Genomic DNA, 22,629 nt, shown 5'->3' with positions numbered 1-22,629 from the left:
ATGTGTTTTAGTCAACCACGTTGCCACCCAGCCATGCTCTCGCACGCGCCTCGGAAGGACCTGTATACTGACCTGCTGCCATCATACGTTTGAAAGCAACACGTGAGCAGCCGCGTTGGCCTGTGGCACAGTTGGGGGTGAGGGGCGCAGTAGGCAGCCTGTTTTTCGCCCAACTGGGAGAGCAGGGAGAAGTCTTGTGTCATAGATGATCATTACACGGACAGAAGCTGGGAACAAAAGCCTTCCCTTCCCATATCTATGTACTTCCGGTGATGCAGCCAATGGCTTAATACTCTGCTCAGAGGTTTGTTTTATGAAGGCTCCTGGCTCCCAAATTAGAATCTGCAGTGGTGGAAATGGAAAAAAATGTAAAGGGGACCATACAAGGGCCGTGGTGGTGGTGGAGTTTGGAGGTAGTGGCGGAATGCCGAGGGGCAGAGTTCTGAGGAGGCGGAGCTAGCAGTTAGACTCCACTCAAAGGAAATGTTCAAAATAATGTTTAAAAAATTGTGCAATTTCTTTCCAAACAACACACTGTACACCAATCCCATGTTAGATCACTTCCATGGCAGTGGTGCACCCAAAATACTGTTGGTAACACAGTGCTTTTTAGTACATTAAGGGATCCATAGACGTGCTGTACAGTAGAAGGCTACCAGGGTATCTCAGCAGGTTGAGAGACTGTTGCAGAGATGTTATATATTCAAAGCTGGTTGTTAAACTTATGACTTTTAGCAATTCCTTATAAAAAAAAAATACAAGTGCTATAAAATGTGCTTGGCCAGAGGATGGTTTGTGTGACTCCATGTCATTTAAACACCACTAGGGTTTCTTTTCAAAATCATTGTTTTCTGCTATGTTAATCAATTTGAGAGAAAGACAACCACTCCCAGAATGCACTAAGGTGTTACACGAAAGTCCAAAACTGGAAACGTGTGCTCAGGCGACATGGAGTCAACATGCCAAGCAATGCTTTTTTTACTGTGAGGCAAAAACAGTTTTAGTCAGTAAGATAAAAGGCAATATTGTTACCCATTAGTTTGTTGATGCCCTTTAAGTTTTAGCAAAGGGGGCAGGAGATGGAAAAATGGCAGTTTGAAGGCTGAGGGGGTTGCACAGAGGATTACTCCCTTTATATGTGGGTGTGTTTTAGTTACTGTGAATGAATTTATGTGGAAAGGTAGAAAACATTTATTGTAGCGTCAATAAATGACAAAGCCAACAGTTTTGGCGCGTGTAGTGAAAAGCTTTTCTTTATTGCTGCTGTAGATATTAAGATCACATGCCCTTGTACATTCACAACTTGCCTAGCGATACTATTGCATGTCTAAGGTAGCATCATTTGAAAGGTTTTGCAAGGATATGTTAACATAAAACCCATTACAGGTATTATCATCCTACAGTAGGGAACTCGCATCTTTGTCAGCTCTTCACACAAATGGCCAGCTTTTGCCATTAGACAGCAGCAACAAGCACAATTTACTAGGCATTTCAATGTATTGGCATTGTACTTGCATCATATCATTATAATTAGATTTTTATAAGGCTTCATGTAGATGGATCATTTCCAAGCTCTGCATTAATGTGTGTTATTATTGCCCACTGATGGTACTCGATTCATCACCCTCAGAATGAAGAAGGGGCTAGTCAGTGCCACTAGGGTTTCAAAATTGTCGCATGGCATTGTCCCATTCCGAAAATCAGCATGTTGCACATCAGCTATCCATGCGGAGTGCGACTATTTGCTTTGGGTAAGCCGCAGCTGCTCATATATTCCTTAGCAATTTACCTTGACACTGAGAGCCAGCAAGTTGAGTCCCACTTTTTTTGCTCTCTCTGTCCCCCACATAGAACAGCCCCATTGCATTCCGTTAACTCTACATCCTTAAGGAGCCGTAAACTGCCCTCCAGCAGCATTCATCCACTGTCCTACCACACCTGCCCAAGCCAAGCAACACCAACAGAGCCCCCCTAAGGCCTAGCTTTTAAGAAATGGAGTTTTAGAATTCCATGGTAAGCATTTTTCCGTGGAATTTCTTATTTGCCAGCATTCACTCTCAAAGCGTCTGCACTGAGATTTATGTTCCATATTGCCTCCTGCAACATAGAGCCCTTATTATATGGCACGGACATTACGGAACACCCAACGCGGGCTTCACAAAGCCCAACCGGAGCCACTGCAAACGCGGCGTCAGCACAAGAAACACCATCCAGGACCCCAGAGGGGGCTACAAGCCAATACCAATAGAATTGAAAAAGACCCGCAGGTCGAACCACGTGTCGGCTGACAACAAGAGGACCAAGAACCCCCCCAATGTATTCTATGCATATGACAATATTAACCAACCACTTGCAACAATAAAAGGGAATCATATCGCATTCAAACAACGTGTAAGAACTATTCTTGTAAACCCACGAAGCAGGATAGCCAGGAACGAACCCCCCCTTTCTCCTTATTATATTTATATATACATCCAACAGGGTCTTTACAGCTATGCCCTGATGAAGGCGGCCTCCAACAGCTACACGCCACCGAAACACGATTCGACGTGGGGATTTTCCATTGTGCCGCTTATTTGACTAGCTTCAAAGCTTTGAACATTATTTTCCTTGTTTCCCTCCGTCTCGTAGGCAGACCCTTTTGGTGTTCACTTCCAAGGTTGCCCAAAATTTTTTTTTTTTAAACCAAGGAAGGATTTGTACTGTCAATAAGAACAACACAAGCAATTTAGCTTTCAATAATTTCAACACAACAGTATTAAGTGTGATCTATCACCGCTATTTTACTTTCTTATTCTCTGCCCCTGTGAGGCAGTATGCACTGATTTAATTGTCAAGTTAGGCACAAATATTGGGATTTTCTCAAATATTCAGGATATCGTTCCCTAAATAAGGGTACTGTTTAAGTAATACCAAATTCAGTTTTTTCTTTTGTTTGTTACAATTTTATCTGAAATTTGCATTTTTAATATTTTTATCTCTCTTTCACTTTCTGCTTCCTTCGCCACCAGCTCTGGTCATTCACACTACTACTACCGTTTCCCCTTCACCAATTACAACTTACTTTTGCACTGTTCTGTCTTTTTTAAGACTACAACGCACTCTAATACTATATTTCTATACCCACCACACACACGGTCTTTGCATTGTACTAGAATTTCTGTTTTGTTTATGATCACCAATGAGCAATAACTATGTTTTTCTTTTGTCTTGAAATATAAGTAAATTAACATTTCCGCTTCATGAATATATTTGAGTGGCTTGTATGATTTCATTGGATGCAATTATTATTTGACTGAATCATTGTTTTTACTATTTGTTGATGCAAGAAGGTTCCAAACCAATAACCGAACTGGCATCAACATCCGGCAGCAGTTTCTTTCTATGTCTTTTGTATTGCCTGGAAGTTAACGTTATATGTCTAGGAGCTTGCACCATTAGGCAGCTATTGGCATCACATGCCTTATTCATGCCGTTTTCTAGATATTGCAATCCTGTACTCATGTATTCTCACTATATGCCAGTTATTCCCATTCGATGCTCATGCGCTCACACCGTTTGACAGGTATACGTTTTCTAGGTTATCAGATCATATGGCAACATGACTGCTTCAACTCATAGCCTACCTACTTCTCTTGTTTTTCCCTATTGCGTTTTGAGGTAGCTTCAAGGAACTCTTTGTAACCTAACTACTTAATATAGCTGGGAGCTGCATTCTTTGTCACTTACCACCTGCTAACCCTTTCCATGTATTTCAAATTTGTATTCTATTCTTCTGCCAAAACATTTGGAATGGCCTCTGAGCGCTGCGTTCACCAACCACAGAGAGCTATTGGCTCTTGCTGCACTTTCAATTGAGCAAAATTGTTGGACCAATAGGTTACCGTGCTTTTGCAGCAGCAACATCCAGGAAAGAGTCCTTTGTTTAGAGAACGAACAATATTCTGAGATAGAAAATGAATTCCTGTTTAAAATATTGTTTTATAGGTTGTTTATTTATGAATTTTAAATTGCACTGATTTAATGATTTTACAGAGTGAATGCAGTGCTGGGGAACAGCAGATAATATTGTCTAGAAACTGCCCTCCGTGTATCACTCATAGGATATTGGCAGTGGTACTGGCTGTCACCGTAAAGGATCTGTGTAATATTCTCATTTTTTTTGTAAACAATTTTTATTGGCTATCTCTATTACAGAATATACAATAAGCATGTGACATCATGCATGGCATAGTTAAACCAAAATAACCAAACTTCGGTGGTGTACCACCCTCCTCCAACCCCCCTTAACCGTAACTGTTGCCTTAAAGTCTTGTCCGATTCTCATGTCCACAGGTGTGATTCCCTCCCTCTACCTTCCAGCATTTGCATCGCCAAGCTGCAACCTCAGCTTAATGGCTGAATGTTCTCTGTGTCTGCACCCGGTGGGGGTGCAAACATCATTTGGGTAAGAGCATTCAACGATGTAACATCTTTGCTTGCTTCTCTGAGTCCCCGCTAGACCGCCCTATGCCAGACCACAGTTTCAGCCACTAACCACCTTTTGTAGGTCCTTCCACCATGCTTCCACATTGGGGCCCACTGCCGTCTTCCATGTCAATGCAGTTCTGTGCTTAGCCAACACATAAATAAGGTCCTTCATCTTGGCAATATGCACCCGTCTATGTGGGAATATCCCCAACACGCATGCCTCAGAGGATCCTCTATTCAGGGTTAGCCCACCCTGTGCCACTCTTTGCGATTGGCAGCCAGAACTGCTGTATTATTCGACAGGACCAAAACATGTATAACACCCCAGCATTTTCCTCCCGCAATCTATTGCAATACTGCCTGTCCGCGTCCTTGAACCGGGAAATCTTGCGGGAAGTGAGATACGCTCTGTGGGTTACGTATAACTGTATACGTTTTAGTCTGGCGTTTCTAGAGACTTGTTTTGGGTACAACATCATCCATCATTTTTGCCCACTCCATATCTGAAAAGGGCCTCCCCAGGTCTGTTTCCCACTTAGCCTGTGTGCCCAGGTCAGAGGAACATGAGGTGACCAGGAGCAGTTCATAAATCCTAGACACTATGGGCCTGAGTCACAGAGCATTTTTCTTTGGGATTGCACCATTATAAAACGCTTCTGTAAATCAGCCCCTATGTACCGCCCTTCTGTCATGTCATATATCGTTTCCAGCCCTGTGTTTCCCTCGAGGCCCTCCCTCAGTTCAGGCCACATCTGCACCAAAGTGTGTGTTAAAGTCAAATTCATCAGAAATTGTCCCTTGTGTATGCCGGATTGTTCTATGAGTGATTCGGAAGTCCATCAATGTTCCTCCATTTAACCGATCACCCACCCTGATGACTCCACTGTTTTCCCCGCGCCTACGGATACACAATACATCTTGCAGATTTCCAGCCAGTATAGCAGCCAGGGGGATCTGTGGAGAAAGGGATCTGCCACAACCAGTACCCTGCAGGCCCTACGCCACAACTGTTTACCCAACAATAGGAGATACAGAGCCCGTCTAGGGTGCGACTCATGCATCCCCAACACCTCCTTTAAATAATGTCTTAGCACGGGCGGCTAGAGCGCAGTGTCCACCGTAGGCTTGTCTGCTAACCAGCCCACCACGAACTGCAGCTGTGCAGCCAGAAAATATAATTCGAATTGCAGTACCCTCATACCTCCCGCTTCATACGTTCTTTGTAGCGTGCCCAGAGCCAGCATGTCTCTGCCCCACTTGCATAGAAATCCTTTCAGCAGTGTCTAATTTGCATATCGTCAGTATACATGGAGATAACGTGTGTCACTCTGTCCATCTGCATACCTGCATATGTGTATTCCTCCCTGAGGAATGCCACAATTGGTTCAATTGCAAGAATAACCAGCATTCGGGAACAATGGGCATCCCTGCCTAGTGCTCTTGTCAAGCTCCCATCCCGCTGAAATGGTATCCGGTAATAATATCCCTATATATATGGTCGCCTTATATAATGTCACCGGGAAAAGGTTGTGGTGACATTATATAGGTGACCATATATATAGGGACAGGGGCGGGGGAGTCCCACAATCCCCTTGAAATAAAAAAGGGTTTGCGTGTTCCGGGGATGTCCCCCGCATTTTCCATGTAATAATGTCCCTGCAAAAACGGCAATTTGTCAGCGATATATTTTTTTTGGTTTTTTTTGTTTGCCAGTATTTTTCAGGGGACATTATTACATGGAACCACTGAAATACAGCAGCCTGTTTGTACTCTGGCCCTAGGTGCAGTACACACCCGTTTAACCCACTGCAGGTATCTGTGCCTTAGACCAAACCGTCAAAGGGTGGCATGTAGCCAATCCCATCTAACCGAATCGAAAGTTTTAATAGCATCTAGTGATGCAATTGTGTAGCGTTCTTTCAGGGACTGAGTTCTGTCAATTAAATTGTGCAAGCACCTTAAATTCCAGGAGGTGTTCCTGCCTGGGACGTAGCCGTCTGATCTGAGTGTATAAGACTTCCAATTACTTTCCGTAGTCTATTCGCCAGCAGATCTGTTTGTATTTTACTATACTGGCTGACCATGAACAGGTGTCTACAAGAACTACACTCCTTAGGGGGCTTGCATGGCTTGGGGATAGGCACAATAATTGACTCCCATAGGCTCAAGGGAAGCATACCATGTTCATATGCCTCTAGTCTCATCCCAAGGAGCACTGGGGTCAGTTCTTGGACAAACTCTTTGTTGAATTCGCTTGGCAAGCCGTCTGCCCCAGATGTCTTGTCAGTAGGCAATGCCTTAATCGTAGCTTGCAATTCCTCAATGGTTATCAGGGCATCTAATTCTTCTATCGCTTCAACGCTCAGATGCGGCAGCTTAATCAGGGTCAGAGCCTCTTCATGGTCAGAGTCTTGAATGTGGGCAGTTTCTGAGTAAAAAGAATTATAGTATCTAAAGAAGGTGTCATTGATCGCACTCTTGAGTGCTCTGGGTGATGCCCCTTTTGTCTTGAATAGAGCAGATAATTTCCCGTTTGTCTTCACTTCGACAGAGCCAGGCCAGGAGTCTGACCGACTTGAAGCCCCCTCATGCATTTTTTCAGTGTATTTGGCATAGTTAAACTTTCCTAATCTTTCCCAATCAGCTACACATTTCTGTCTTAATTCCGTCAAATCCTGGGGTGTCCCTTCCGAACCCATATTCTCCCACTCTGCTGCTTCTAGTTTAGCCTCTGATCTAGACAGTTCAAGCACAATGTCTTTTTATGTGATGCTCATTTTACCAATAGCTTCACCCCTGATCTGTCTTAAAGGCCTCCTATAGCGTGCTAGCCACAGGCACACTGCCAGTATTGGTCTCAAAGTACTGTTTACCCATTGCCTGCATGTGTTCTCTGAAGGTCTCATCCTGTAGCGCCTCTCCTCTCAATCTCCACATTGGGATCGGAGGCCTGGGTGGCATATTTTGCTATGTAAGAAGGAGTGGGCCATGATCAGACAGGGCACAGGTCCTATAATCTGCCTCAGGGAATTCACCAACCTGTTCCATTCCTGTAAAAATACAATCCAGTCGAGTGTGTACGGCGTGTGGGGCAGAATAGTGTGAATAACCCTGGGTTATTCCAGGTATGGTCCGCAAGTTGTCAGCCAACTGAAAGGAGCCACAGAGAGCATTCAACACTTTAGCGGGCTGGGACGGCTTCCGAAACTTATTATCGGACGTCTCTAAAGTGGGGTCAAGGGTACAATTGAAATCGCCTCCCCATATCTAGACGCAACCTCTATAGGGACCAAGCTTGGGGTATAGCGAAAAGAAGAAGGTAGTTGCTGCATGGTTAGGGGCGTATGAGTTGATTATCCACATTTCTCTGTTTTCTATGAGGCTGTGCACCAGGGCCATTCTACTATGAGAAACCTGAAGGTGTCTCGCCCGCTAGTCCCTGAGGATCTGGAATCCAGGTGGCCAGGACAAGGCCAACGCTTTTAAATCCAGTTCCTGGGGGTGGACCAGTGCGGGAGGATATGATATGATATGGCATTTGTAACGCGCCTATACACAAGGATCACCTGGATCAAGGGTCTTCGGGGAGTGGAAGTGGGACACCAGACATTGAGACGCGGTATCCCCTCCCCTGTAACACCTTTCCTCATACTACCAGGTAAGATACTTAGGAACTCAACTTCCGCCCCCTTTTCGGACACAAACACTTTCTCACTGACAGCTCACTGTGAGAGACAACAGACTAGCACCTGAGTCATATAGCTGACATGTCCCAATACAATGGTCAGGCAGGGTCAGGCAATTACTGATCATTACACACACCTGACTTCCATCACACTTCCCCACACGGATAAAAGGTGGAGAACGAAAGCACACCCTGAGCAAGGCAAAGCACACGAGGAAGCAGCATTTCCAAGATGGCAGTTTAAAACAAGGAGAAAGACGGCAAGACCGTAGAGGGTTGCAAGGAGGGAAGTGCCCTTGACCTTTTCAGAGAAAAACTGTTACTTTCATGAGCCCTCAAGAATAAGAAACATAAGACCCAGAATCAAAGCAGAAGAAAACTGCATTGTGTGCCAGAGGTACCCGGGGGTCTCCCGCGTTGATAGCCAAGACGGGGAGGAGCTTTTGCCGCTGTAATATAGTCCTTGGCTGCTCCAACAAAGCAGCGCCAATAAAGTCAACACAGCCGGTGAGTTGAGGAGGCTGATACTAGACCAGACTGTGTTAAAGCCAAGGTTGCAAGCATCAACATTGTATAGAGAATACTGAAGAGAACAGTCTGTGAAGCGTATGTGACAAGCGACGCGAATATAATTAAACAGAAGATGAGTGACTGAACTTTTGAGGCCAAGACAAACACTGTAAACAGAGTGGTCTGGCGCCACGTGGGTGCTCATTCGAAGGTCTCTGTTAGGTATCCAACGGAAGGTTGGCAAATGTAAAAAGGGATTGTGAAATCAAAGTGGTCCTGCAATTGGTTAAGCCAAACCCTGTCCACATTCAAAAGTCTTGGATAGTTGATGCTAACTAAAATTGGTCCGAACCCGGCTGAGGGAGACTAATTGTATTAAGAAGGGGATCTGAGCCCGGCTGAGGGGACTCCGGGGTGAACTGTGAATCACCTGAATTGAGTACTTGTAAGAGGACAATTACTTTTCATTTGTTTTGTTGTATCAGGCCCTCTGCATGAAGAGACTTTGATAGGCAAAGAGTGTTGAGCGCAGAAGGCCATGATGCTAATAATTGAACTGTATCCTTGTGTTAACGAATCCAGAGATTGTGCTACGCTCAAGTGAACCGCCTTCTCCCGTGCTGAAAACGTGGGGAAGGGAGGCAAACGGCCTCAACATCCTGACATAACATTTTTGTGAACACTTCTTTCTTTTCATATACACTATCCCCACACTATTTGTATTTAGAGGTAATGATTGGCAATAGGTTTTTCAGGATAGGCCCTTTTATTTTGACAAGACATCACTATGACTGCGTTATTGTTATTATTTGATGGTCGTAGCTTGCTCCCATCTGTAGATTTAGGTTTAGATAGACTTTTATCATACCCTAGTTTAAGTTCAGTAAACACCCTTGAACTGTGGTGACTTGTGTCTGTGTTACTGTTAATATCGTGCCTTCCTTACACTACCTTCATCGTCCATTTTAGTTTGCAAAACCGTAAATGGCACCAACGGTGCTACACATATCAAGACTCCTCTGGCGTATGCTGAATATGTGGAATCCAAGGTAAAACCTTCACACTTCCTGGCCAATGTATTCTGCCTATCAATCGTAAGGTGTGTCTCTTGTAATATTGCCATCTCAAACCTGTGTCTGCGCAAATATGACAGCACTCTGTTTATTTTAATAAAACAGTACGTTCCATGTTACTACCTTCAGGCCATTAGCCATACTGTGTGAAATCTGAGGAGTTTCCTGTAGTATGGGGAGAGCCAGGTCTGCAGGATGTCCCCCCCCACCCTTCCCCTCGTCAAACCTGAGTGTGCTTCCCATTCAGTGGGGACCATTCCGTTTCATATTCTTACCATCATCAACACCCTTTGTAGACAATTCAGACAGTTTAAGAGGCAAAATAAACAAACTTGTGAACTCCCTTAACCCCAAACACACCCTCCTCCCAACCAACGCCCAGCAATGCACAGCCCGCTCAGGCGCATCCACATCGCTCGCTAAACTCGCACCCAGAAACCTGTATCCTAGTATCCTACGGTATAATTCCAACTGGGGGGGCTACAGCAGCGTGTCCACTGCGGGGGATCCCCAGTGATGCAGTGCAAAGGTCTGTCAGTGTACACTTCCCCAGCTTCATAAGGATTCCCAGTTGCCTTGTATTGCGCTACTCGGGAGGACACAGCAACCCGCCTTCTTGTGGCCCTGGGGGCAATTTCTGTTTAAGTCTGCATCCACGTCGTCCTCCATCACTACATGCTTCCCCTCCCTCCTGGCACTTCTCCCCGTCCCTCTTCCCTGCACTTTTAAGGGCACTAGAACATCTCTCTGTCATTCTCTTGGATTCTCCTGTTATGAATATGTGTCTTGGTTTTTTGATACTTTACTTATCAGACCTACCCTTATCTTGCAGGGTACTTATTTACCAGTATTGACATACGAAGACTGATAGATGTTAATCTCATCCACTTAGACCCATGGTTTCAACCTCGTGGCACTGATGTGAGGTAGGAAGCACTATGGTAGTCTGCTTATAACAATTAGTAAGAAAGTCTTGTTTTTCTGAGTAAAAATTACAACTAAGAATAATGTCTTCTCTTGTAGATATCCAGACACAACGTCTCGGAAGTTTAGAATATTGAAGATTAATCATTGGACAGAAATTGTTCTTGACAATCTTTAACATCCACTCCAGAAGGAGGGAATTTTCCCGAAACGCGCAGAGTTTTTATGTTTGAATTTTGATGACTTATCACGTGTGAAGAAATTATATAGACTTCTAAAAGTTTCACACAACTTTATTGTTTGCAAAATATATGTATGTTAATAGGAGAAGTCCATTAAAGTTTATGTGAATAAATCTCTTTGGTAATACCGATAATTGAATCATTTACAAAGCTTTTTGACATAACGGTATGTCTAGATGATGATTAACATTTATATCTAGTCTAGAGAACTATACATATTGACTGTCAGTGACAGTACCTAGAGTGTGCCGGGGACGCAAGGGGGCCACATCTTGTGGTTACCCTCCCTCTTCCAGTTTTACCAAACCCACAAGCTCGTGTCAAGGTTGTGTTACACTCCTCAGCACCTCACTACCAATCCTAAAACCAACAAATAGGTTTCTCCAGGACAACAATAGGAGTGCATATGTGTTCATTGTTTCTTGTTGTATTTTACCCACTCTTTGAGTGTGTGACACATCAACACAAGTTGCACCCATCAAAACACTATAGATACCACTGGGACACAATATGTCCTTTTCTAAGATAAATACTATAACAGATAAACACGCAACTTCTTTTGGATTTTCTGAAGAAGAGGCTACACGTATTCTAGGTCTAATTAAGGACATTGAGACGACAACTCTAGCAGCCAATAACCAGGAACAAATCATCTTCCGACTTAAAAAACGAATACGTAGAGAAATCTCGCAGAAATTGCATGCAACCACCTTAGCACAGTACTACCGGGCACAGAGAATACCACGGGGTTTGAGAGTCTATCTGAAACCAACATTATGTAAAAGAAGTCCCTGACTTTGTAAAGAAGTGGGAGCAGATACTGAACAAGTGCTCGCTGGATTTAATCCTTTTGACAATAGAGGAACTATCTAATTCTGTGTTGAAGTTGGACAACGAAATGCACGAATTAAGTGAACAACTCAGTTCCTTCAAAACGAGTGAGGAGCTCAAAACAATATTGGAGGACATCAATACATCCCTTGAACAGTATAAAAAGGAAATTGAGCAGAGAAAGGTTTGTAAATTCAGGAGGGATACTTTAGACTATTCACAAGATATTGTATACACATGGCAAGAATTTTATCAATCAAATCGACCACCTCACCCAAATAGACCACCACCAAGAGGACCAAGACAAGAGACTAGTGACAAAAGTAGTGATATTCCCTCGAGTAGCGAATAAGTAAGAGGAAGTAAAGTCACCAGACGTGAGCCCTCCATAATGATCAATCCAACAAGTGGCATAATCCACAATTCCCAGACACCTACCACATCAGGATTAACGCCTCAGGATTTTTTAGACGGAAGACCACGTGACGAGGATGCAAGAAAACTAAGGTCCAAGAAAAAAACCAACAACACTTAGTTGTGAACTTATCATCCAAACCATTATCCAACAACCAACTATAAGTATTGAATTTGGGCTTATCATTTACTCCAACACAAAATACCACACATCTGGAAGAACGTATAAACTTGTATAGATTCATGAGAAAAATGAGACTCAAAGTCTTCTTTGACACACAACTACCATCTGACATCCCCCCATGGACAGAATGCTTGGAAATGAAACCCAAAAGTACTTTTGATCCCCCAATACAGAACACCACTCTGAAAATCTTTCAGACCCAGATGTTAAACCAACACAAAAAACTTGATTACAACAAAGTGAGAAAATATAACATCCGCAAACACCAGAGCAAAATAATTAAAAATCTATCTGATGACAACACCATAACACTGAAACCTGCAGATAAAGGTGGAGCCATAGTAATTATGGACACCACTTTCTACAACTCCCAGTGTTTGGCATTACTGACAGACAGAGACACCTATATCCCCATTGATGAGAATCCCACAGCCAGAATTGCATCTATGATTGAAGAAATCTTGGAAAAAGCAACAGACAATGGTTGGATAACTGAGAAAACAAGACGTTTTCTATACAAATCTGATCCGATAATACTGGTATTTTACAGATTGCCAAAAATTCATAAACATCTACGTCAACCACCTTTAAGACCCATTGTAGCAGGAACGGACAGCCTATTTCATCCTCTGGCATTTTATGTTGATCAGATATTACAACCCATTGTACAGAAAACCACCCCTTACTTGAGAGACACAACTCATTTTTTGAACATCATACATAACCTACAAGACCTACAACAAGACGACTTATTAGTTACATTGGATGTACAAAGTCTTTACACATCCATCCCCCATGATAAAGGTTTAGAAGCATTGGAATGGGCACTTCTACAAGAACAAGACTGCAAAGCAGAAAAAACCTTTATACTCAAACTAGTAACCATCATCTTACAAAACAACTTTTTCCGGTTTAACCAACAATTCTATTTACAAGCATCCGGTACCTCAATGGGGTCAGCCATGGCGCCAGCTTACGCCAACTTGTTTATGCATCATTTGGAATCAGAGAATATAACTTTCCACCCAGACTGGGGACCAAAATTGGTATGCTGGATGAGATATATTGATGACGTGTTTGTCATTTGGAGAGGAAACAGAGAGTTACTTAATGAATTCTTAACATATATCAACACAGTGAACAACAGAATCAAATTTACCATGGAAATAGGGAACCCGAAAATCCATTACCTAGATGTAGAATTGGAATTGAAGGATGGTGAAATCATCACAAACCTCTTCACTAAACCTACTGATGCGAACAACAGCCTACATTACTTAAGTCACCACCCAAGACATCTAAAAAACAACTTACCCTACAGTCAGTTCTTCCGAGCCAAAAGGATTACCTCTATGGAATCCACACTCACAGTGGAAATGGATAAGATGACTCACAAATACCTCGAGAGAGGTTATCCAGAGAACATTATTACAGCAGCTAAAGAAAGATCCACCTTAAAATCAAGAGAAGTTCTATTGGAGAAAACACCAGAACACAGGGAGATACCCTTTCTGTACACACTCAAATACTCAAGCCAAAGTCATCATATCACTCGTTTGATAAGAAAGAATTGGAGGATTATACAGATGAACACCCAATTACAAAAACTCTTCCCTGAACCGCCCCTTATTGCCTACAGGAGAGGTAAGAACTTCCGGGACCAATTGGTAAAAGCAGAACGTACCCAGGAACAGCGACAACAAACATTACATACCCAAAAAAACGGTACTTTCGCATGCCTACATTGCGGGAACTGTAATAACATCACCAAAGGAAACTACATTAGACATCCAAGGACAGGTGCGAAAATCAAACTTAAGAAATTATGCCACCTGTGATACCAAGTCAATCATTTACGCATTGAGTTGTCCCTGTGGGATCTATTATGTGGGACAAACAAGAAGGAAAATGAAAGAAAGGTGCAATGAGCACAAAAGTAACATCAGGACGAAGAATGAACGGTCACCAGTGGCACGACATTTTTGGGAAAAAAGGCATACGATAGCCCAATTGCATTACCAGATAGTAGAAGTAGTCTCAAAGGCAGCAAGAGGAGGTAACCATTCCAAAAAACTTGATCAACGTGAATTATACTGGATTGATAAATTGGACAGTATGACTCCCTATGGAATGAATGAAGAGTTTCATTTAGGTGCTTTTTTATAAACTAGCTACATGAACACAACATACACACATAACGGTTGAACCATCAGGTGATTGGTGATTTAATTTAAAGAACTTAGATGACATCACACTATTGACCAAGCATTGTTGAGTACAATTTGATGAGAATATAATATCGGTACCAAATCATCATGAGTTATTGTCACCATACAGACCGATTTGAAAATGATTACTGCATTAATTTGATATCTTTAGATTGTGAACAGAGATGCCCCATGGTTGACCTCTGTCTCTTACCACATATCATTCCCGACATAATCTAACTACCCCCCCAGATTTAGACATCCCCAATATGATTTGTGCTCTCATCGCGATGCGTGATGTTGTTGTGCGTACTCGTGGGACATCATCGCGCACGTAACGCACTGACGCACAAGACGCAAATGTTGCAGGAAGTCAATTCCTACTAAACTGAATATACGAGCCAGTCCCGCTACCTAATGCACCGCAAATAGCAGCCAGTTCTCATTAGGCACACAAGCAGGATCCTTACTATCAGCACGCCAGACATCAACAATAGGTAAGTTATCTGAACGATATTACAGATTGTTGGGTTTTACCCACTCTCTGTTTCCCACCTTATGCCTAAATATGTTATTTTTGAGGTCAAACCAAAGCCCTGACTTTGATTTAATTTCAGCCTTAATTCTTTCTTTCCAAATTAGAATCTTGGACCCCCATTGGGTCATACAAAGAGAGGACCTAACACACTACCCCCTCTTACTTTGAAACTCCAGCTACTCCTGCCAAGGCAAGACTTGGACTAGAGATTTTTGAACTACAGGCAACTGAAAGAATATAGCGTAATAATCCCAAGCTCCATGCAGTTTCATATCCAAGGTACATCTCTCTGTCATTCTCTTGGATTCTCCTGTTATGAATATGTTTCTTGATTTTTTGATACTTTACTTATCAGACCTACCCTTATCTTGCAGGGTACTTATTTACCAGTGTTGACATACAAAGACTGATAGATGTTAATCTCATCCACTTAGACCCAGGGTTTCAACCTCGTGGCACTGATGTGAGGTAGGAAGCACTATGGTAGTCTGCTTATAACAATTAGTAAGAAAGTCTAGTTTTTCTGAGTAAAAATTACAACTAAGAATAATGTCTTCTCTTGTAGATATCCAGACACAACGTCTCGGAAGTTTAGAATATTGAAGATTAATCATTGGACAGAAATTGTTCTTGACAATCTTTAACATCCACTCCAGAAGGAGGGAGTTTTTTCCGAAACGCGTAGAGTTTTTATGTTTGAATTTTGATGACTTATCACGTGTAAAGAAATTATATAGACTTCTAAAAGTTTCACACTACTTTATTGTTTGCAAAATATATGTATGTTAATAAGAGAAGTCTACTAAAGTTTATGTGAATAAATCTCTTTGGTAATACCGATAATTGAATCATTTAGAAAGCTTTTTGACATAATGGTATGTCTAGATGATGATTAACATTTATATCTAGAGAACTATACATATTGACTGTCAGTGACAGTACCTAGAGTGTGCCGGGGAAGTGAGGGGCCCACATCTTGTGGTTACCCTCCCTCTCCCAGTTTTTCCAAACCCACAACCTCGTGTCAAGGTTTTGTTACACTCCTCAGCACCTCACTACCAATCTTAAAACCAACAAATAGGTTTCTCCAGGACAACAATAGGAGTGCATATGTGTTCATTGTTTCTTACTAGAACATACGAGCACACAGAAACACGTTTCCTACCCATCGGAAAGGACGCCTGGGCACTGGATCGCTTTACAACGATGTCAGTCCCCACCCATCTAGCCTAAAATGCTGCGTCCGACAGCCACGACACCGGCCCACGTAACTGGTAGACCACCAACTCAACCTCTGCAAAATAGGTTACTGAGGCCCACGGAGAACCACGCAGAGAGCTTGGCACGGCACGGACGGAAGTTTAGAGGGTTGGGCCCCCAAATACGGGGCGTGTGCCCTCCTCTAAATGAGCTAAACAGGCATCGGCCACACGTGAACTCATCTATTGCCCCGCGCAAGACGCTCCAGATACTAGTGCACCCCCGGAACCACATTGGACCCACCGACAGACATTTAACCAAACGGAGGGTAGAGCCCCTGGACCCAGGGCGAGTGCCCCGGATTCATTCCGAAGACACCCAATCGCAAAATGACTCAGAAGGTAAGGCCCCCGTCCTAGGGGCATGTGCCTCCTCTGACACAACGACCGCTCCATGAGCACAAAAAGCAGGCTAGCCAAATACGCATACACCTCATCCCCCCAAGTTCAGATCAGAGAAGCACGATGTCGACGGAAGTCCTGGAGATGGGATCGGCAGCCACCAAGGGCGACATTGCTGCCTTCCTAAGTGAAATTAAAAACATGGGCGCCAGTCTCGGATGCAAAATTGATAAGATTACGCAGAGAATGGATAATATTTAAGAGCGACTAGAAGGAGTGGAGAACAACCAAGCTTCAATAGACACCCTCGAAACCCAACTGGACCTCAGGATACGCAATATGGAGAAGAGGGAAGAAGTAATTTGCTTGAAGATGGACGATTTAGAAAATAGAGAAAGGAGGAAAAACCTAAGATTTTTTGGGATACCAGAGCATGATGGGGAAACAGAAGAAGAGCTCAAAAAAACAATACACTACATCATCAAAATCTTGATCGCAGATGAGGACATCGATTAGCCCAAAACCGAGAGAATACATAGAGCCAGAGGCCCAATAGCGGGCTGAGATCAGTCCTCGTAAGATTCCACCGATATTAGGACAGAACAAGGATACTTACAAAAGCCAGATCCGGGGGCCCCCTCACACTGGGAGGGGCACAGATAACCATATTCCAAGACCTATCTTCACTTACCCTGGCCCTGAGGTGCCTCTGCAGTCCCTTGACAAAATGGCTTAAGGAGCAAGGTACGAGGTATAGGTGGGGATACCCCTTCTCCCTCATCTTCGAGCACGGAAGCAGACGAATCCAGCTACGATCCGAGGAAGAGATCCGAGATTGTATTTCGGACCTCCTCGGGACAGCCCCAAAAGAAGGAGACCGAGAAGAACCTGTGCCGAATGGAACCCGATGGGAGCTTCAGGGCCTGAGGAGAAAGAGAGTCAAAGGTTCGAGGAAGTATAGGCGGCCTAACGACACACCGGACAGTGACAAACAACCGCCCACCCTGAGGTCCCAAATGTCAAGCATGGTCATCAGGTCGACACTGTATGGACACTTGATAAGACCCTGGCGAGTCGCACACCTCCGATACGGGACCCCACTCAGAAGGGTTCCTCCCTGAAGGTGGAAACGACCAGTGGACCGATGAAGAACACTAGAATTGCATGTATCAATTACATTTCTACACATAACAGTTTTCGTTGAGTGTTAAAGTGTTTGGGGGGGCGGGAAGGGGGCTCACTATGTTATATTGATATTACCAATGAAAAGGACTGTGAGGTAACGGTCCCCATTGGTGGTCCGATACTGGACAAGCAGCATCCACTCAGTCCAATTTGGACACCACCAAACCAAGATTCAGACCCTCGTTGAAAAGGTGAAAGACGAGGTGGACGAACAGGGGGCAAGGGGTATCACGTTGGATACCTCCGGGGAAAGGGAGGGGGGAGGGCGAACGAAAACAGCACCACTCCAGGCGGCCATGAGCACTTATCAGTCAGCTTCCATCAAGGCGGCACCCGGCAATGGATGACGGGACTTAAAGCGCATATCAAGAAGGCGTACAAATGATCGACGGACATGAGATGACAAGTGACAGGCTTGGCACAATCAAAATTGGTACGCTAAACATCAAGGGACTCAACTCCCCAACAAAAAGGTCATTGGTATCCAGGGAGTTCAAGAGAGCGAAAGTTGATGTACTTTTCTTACAGGAAACCAGATACAGTAAGGGAGAGGAGAGGAAGGTCCTGTACGCCAAGACAGGTTCTGAACATTGGGGCTCCGGTCGTCGGCATCCTGATCAGCAAAGAGCTATGGTTTGAAATCCTGAAAACCTGGGCCGATGTTAGCGGCAGAGCACTTGTACTGGTCGGCAAAATACAGGGCACCACCATTACGCTTGCGTCTATATACGCCCCCAACACCGGACAGTCCAGGTTCCTACAACACACAGTCCCCAAAGTCATGACTGAAGCAGACGGAGAAGTGATCCTGGGAGGGGATCTCAACACGTGGATGGACCCAGAATGGGACAGACAAGCTGGAAACCCACAAGCGACCACCCCACCGGAATCAAGTCGCTCCCGGATTGCAGACATGATGGACGTCTACAAACTCATAGATGCTTGGCGGCATGTGAACCCAGGGAAAACAGGCTTCACGTTCTGCTCTGCCCCACACGCCATGTATACTAGAATAGACTACATATATCTCACCCCGGACCTCACTGACGCGATGTCCACATCCAACATATCTCCAGTGACGTGTTCAGATCATCACATGGTCACGACCTCCATCAATCGGATGGCGCTCCCCCATAGAAACTCGAAATGGCGCTGCAACGAGTCACTCTGGAAGGATCTGATATTCCGAGATCAATTTAGGCAGGACATTGATCAGTACTTCGAACAGAACAATACGGGATAAAGTTCAGTGAATACAGTATGGGAAGCGGGCAAAGCCACGTGGAAAGGGATACTCATCAAAGCGGGCGCAGCGGAGAAAAGAGAACGCCAACTCATGGAAAGCAAGCTTCGAAACGAAATAACCCAACTTGACTTCAGTGCCCAATCAGGTGGCCCTGACGGATCTCGAAAAATTGAGGAAGCCAACAATAAGAGGGAGGAATTGCGGCAATTGGAAACCGCCTGCATTGTGCTCAAGCTTCAATACTTAAAACAAAAACAATACGAAAAAGGGAATATGGCAGACGCCCTACTCGCCGCGAGACTCCGAGGGCAACGAAAGGAAAGATGGGTGGCAACAATACAAAGCGATGAGGGGTCCAACCGTCACCCGCCCTCCAGTATCCCAGAGACCTTCGCCAGCTTCTTTGAGAAATTGTACACCTCGGACACCACCCCACACTCTGAGATGGTTGCAGAATATATGAACAAGATATCCCTCCCAAGCCTACCCCCAGATATAGCACAAGGCTTTGACGCCCCCATCACAGGAGAAGAGATAGACGAAGCGATTAAAAGACTCCCAACAGGGAAAGCTCCTGGAAATGACGGCTATACAGCAGGGTTTTACAAGACCATCAGGGAAGCCCTCCTTCCATTCTTGGTCAAGCTCTTTAACAACATGCTACAATCAGGCACCGCCCCAGAATCCTTTACTGAGGCGCTCATAACGGTCATCCCCAAGGAAGGCAAGGACCCCAAATTATGCACATCATATCGCCCGATTTCCCTCCTAAACACTGATGCCAAAATTTACACGAGGGTCCTCACCGCACGACTGGAGTCACACATGCCTGCAATAATCCACAATGACCAGGTAGGATTCATCCTCGGAAGACAAGGAGCGGACTCCACCCGGCAGACCCTCCACCTCATACACGAAGTGAAAAAAATCCCGAACACACCTGCGTTATTCTCAATCGACGCGGAGAAGGCGTTCAATAGAGTAGAATGGCACTTCCTGGAAGCCACGTTAAAGAAAATAGGATTGGGCTCTGCACTTCAACGAGGAATCAAAGCAGTCTACACAGCGCCCCGAGCGTCAGTGGTACTGAACTCTCAGTACTCGCGCTGGTTCCCCCTGAGCAGAGGGACAATACAGGGCTGCCCCTTCTCGGCTATATTATTTGCAATATCATTGGAACCGCTCGCACAGTCACTCAGAACGAATAATGGCGTTGAGGGGATGCAGGTAAATGGCAGAGAATACAAGCTGGCCCTATATGCGGACGACATCCTGCTCCACGTGCAGAACCTGATGACGTCAAGCCCCCAGGCGATGCGGCTCATCGAAGAATGCGGCACACTATCGGGCTTCTAAATTAACAAAACCAAATCCATCCGCTCCCCGCTTCACGAACCCACCCCTGACCAACGAATAGACCTCGAGCGCCTGGGTCTAATCATCAGAGGCCCAACACTAATATACCTGGGGGTCAACTTGACGAGAGATAATGCAGATCTGTATGATGCGAACTTCCCTCAACTCCTCACCGCCCTCAAAGCAGACCTCACGAAATGGAGACCCCTGACGATCTCCTGGATGGTACGACTGAACGCTATCAAGATGGTGAGCCTCCCACGCTTCTTGTATCCCTTCCAGGTGCTCCCTGTGACAATCCCACAACTCTTCTTCAAACAGGTGAAAAAGGCAATAACCCAATGCGACGGGAAAAAACCAAGGATACCGTACGAAATCCTGATACTACCCAAAGAGCAGGGAGGGGTCGGCCTTCCCGACATTGAGCGATACTACCAGGCCACCCAACTAAGAGTACTCATCCCACATCTACGGGACAGAAAGGACCTGCAATGGGTCCAATTGGACAATGACAACCTAACCCCTGCAACTCTTGCAGAATGGCTATGGGTCCCCAGACCAAAGCTTACGAGAAGACTATGTAACCACCCAATATTAGGAACAATTTGGAATATATGGAGGGAAGGTAAGGGGATGACAGGCGTCACGACAAGGCCGTCCCCGCTGAGCCAACTCTGGTCCCCTGGGATCAAAGAAGAAATCCCCGAACACTCCAGATACCAAGCTTGGTTCGACGCTGGACTGGAAAGGATGGGCCAACTGTGGAGAGGGGACAAATTCATACCTATTACGGAACTAGAAGAAGCCCTTCAACTGCATCCAATCCTGGCCTTCATGTACCTACGACTGAAAGGCGTTCTATCCAAAAGGGAATGGAAAGACAAAACACGAAGAGAACTCACGCCCTTCGAAAAAATCTTAGATACGACCACCACAAATAAAGGCCTAATAGCTCTCATGTATAGCGCCCTGATCCGTAAAGATCAACCCCTCCAAGCCTCCGCCTGAAAGAAAGATGGGAAAAAGACTTTGCCAGAGAATTTGATGAACAAGCATGGGACAAAATCTGTGAAACACCATCCCGAATATCCATCGCAGCACAATACAAGCACCACGCAATAAAGCTACTCCACGGATGGCAGTACGACCCATATAGGCTTTCAAAAATGTATCAGACCAACAGCCCGAAATGCTGGCGACAATGTGGATTGGATGCCAACTACTGGCACATGCGGTGGGGCTGCCCCAAGGTCCGCATACAATGGAATGAAGTACTAGGATTGATCAAACAGATAGACGGCATCCAACGGACGCCAACCCCCTCCTGACTCTATTTAGCCTGGAAGAGGAATATGAAGAGCTAATTAGGATAAAGGGACTGGCATCCCCGCTGTTACTGGCTGCGAGAGCGGGCCTGGTCATTAAATGGAAATCCCCACATCTCCCAGGCAAAGAAGAATGGATCAAGCCTGCAACGAACATTTATACAATGGAGAAAATAACTGCAGCGCTCCACGATAAGGCCGCACAACACGAGGAAGCCTGGAGTGACTTCGCCAATCAACATATCGCACGCACAAAAGAGAATGATCAAACACGCCAAGGACTGTAGGAAGTTATAGCCATTGCAGGAAACAAATAACACCAGCTACACCACAAATCAACCAAGCCTGTCACAAACCTAGTCATAAACTCCGGCACACATCTTGTACCTAAAATAAATAAATAAATAAATAAACAATCATGATAAACGCCCCGTCTTGTGCTAAACACAAGCAGTACTTTTGCCACCGAAAAGGAAGAAATACGAAAGTTGCCCAAGGGAGGGAGTGGGGAGGTAGAGGGAAAGAGACATGTTAACTCAATTAAGAGGGGGAAAAGCAGACCTTGTGAAAGTGCCAGTTTTGTTTAAATTATTACATAACGATGTTGTTAAAATGTGATATGAACATGTACGTATTAGTATGTACCACCCTCATGTTCAAAAAACAATAAAACTCAAATTAAAAAAAAAAGGTGCTATTTGGGACCTTTGCTAAAAGGGGAACTCCAAACTTCCTTTCAGATACTCAACCTTGCACATGGAGCCTCCTTCCTGTGCGTCAAAAAAAGGTCTATTAAAAAGAGTAGGGCAACCTTGCAACTTTCATCGGCAGAAATTAC

General features: G+C 44.6%; 1 protein-coding gene across 1 annotated transcript in view; it reads left to right on the top strand.

The window, feature by feature from the left end:
* The window catches only part of ABHD3 (abhydrolase domain containing 3, phospholipase), a 582,671-nt gene that overhangs the window by 4,628 nt on the left and 555,414 nt on the right, over nucleotides 1–22,629 (top strand). The window lies entirely within an intron of this gene.

Source organism: Ambystoma mexicanum, chromosome 5q, assembly GCF_040938575.1.
Source record: "Ambystoma mexicanum isolate Mex_15411 chromosome 5q, UKY_AmexF1_1, whole genome shotgun sequence".
Classification (NCBI taxonomy): domain Eukaryota; kingdom Metazoa; phylum Chordata; class Amphibia; order Caudata; family Ambystomatidae; genus Ambystoma; species Ambystoma mexicanum.
This window is presented reverse-complemented; position numbering and strand designations above follow the sequence as displayed.